This window comes from Bos taurus, chromosome 14, assembly GCF_002263795.3.
Source record: "Bos taurus isolate L1 Dominette 01449 registration number 42190680 breed Hereford chromosome 14, ARS-UCD2.0, whole genome shotgun sequence".
NCBI classification, from domain to species: domain Eukaryota; kingdom Metazoa; phylum Chordata; class Mammalia; order Artiodactyla; family Bovidae; genus Bos; species Bos taurus.
In genome coordinates this window covers 14,413,585-14,414,815 of record NC_037341.1, presented here as the reverse complement: position 1 = coordinate 14,414,815, position 1,231 = coordinate 14,413,585, and the positions used below count along the sequence as shown (strand labels likewise).

The window sequence follows — 1,231 nt, the reverse complement described above, 5'->3', positions numbered from 1 at the left end:
TGCTTCCACTTTTTCCTCTTCTATTTGCCATGAAGTGATGAGACCAGATGACATGATCTTAGTTTTTTTTTTAATGCTGAGTTTCAAGCCAGCTTTTTCACTTTCCTCTTTCACCCTCATTAAGGGGCTCATCAAGATAATCTCATTAAGATTATCTGGTAGCAAATGGATTTCATTTCAGGATATAACTTTTTATATAGCCCTTTTTGATAGGGCTATGTCAAGAAGGATGGGATCTGAATGGGAGGTATAGAGTGTCTTGATCAATTAGCAATGTCTGTCTTGGGTTTTGGAAAAGTGGCATGTAAGGCAGAGATCTGCCAACCTTTACCTAGTCTTCTCATTTTACAGACTTAGTCATTTTACATTATGACTGAGAAGTTACCGTAGTTACAAATTATAGTGTGAAATGCTGCCTAAGCCTGCTTTTATCCTGAAGTCACCAATGCTTAAAGCAAGGCTGTTTCACCAACCAGGCAACCAAACAACTAACAGAAAGCAAAGCAAAACAAAAAGAAATAAATGTATTGGCATTTCAAGCATTAATAGGAAAAGTATTAGTGCTTAGAATGTTCTAAGATCCATAAAATCAAAATGTAGACAGTGTTTCCGTTTAGCATGCATTAATAGCCTGTACAAAATTTCTAAAATACAGATTGCTGGACCCAATTTGCAGAATTTTTTGATTCAGGAAGTTTCTGGGGGTTGGGGCTGAGAATCTGCATTTCTAGCAAGTTCTTGGCTATGATTTGAGGGCCCCCTGTTAGTAACTTTTCTTTGACATTGATCTGATTCCTCTTAAAATAAAATTAATTATTCAACCATGCATTTTTTAAAATAAATCTGGGAGACTCAGCCTGCCATCTCTTTGGGGTTTGTTAATAAGCTCTGAATATTATCTCAAAAAAATTTTTTTATTTGGTGTTTGCTTCAGCAGCCAGTATGCTAAAATTGAAACAATACAGAGATTAGCATGCTCCCTGCATAAGTATGACATGCAAATTCATGATGTTTTCCATATTCTTGAAATCTCTTGTGTACTGTTGGTAGGAATGAAAAGTGATACAGCCACCATGGAAAACAGAATGGTGATTCTTCAAAAATTAAAATACCATATGATCCAGTGACCCCATTTCTGGGTGTATAGCCAAGAGAATTCAACACAGGCTCTCAAATAGTTATTTGCATACTCAAGTTCATTACAGCATTATTCACAATATATAAGAGGTAG

At 35.7% G+C, this 1,231-nt stretch overlaps 1 pseudogene; it reads left to right on the top strand.

Annotated features, from left to right (window-relative positions):
• The first annotated feature begins 925 nt into the window (after window positions 1-925).
• On the top strand, window positions 926-1,025 carry LOC112449657 (uncharacterized; annotated as a pseudogene).
• The last annotated feature ends 206 nt before the right edge of the window (window positions 1,026-1,231 follow it).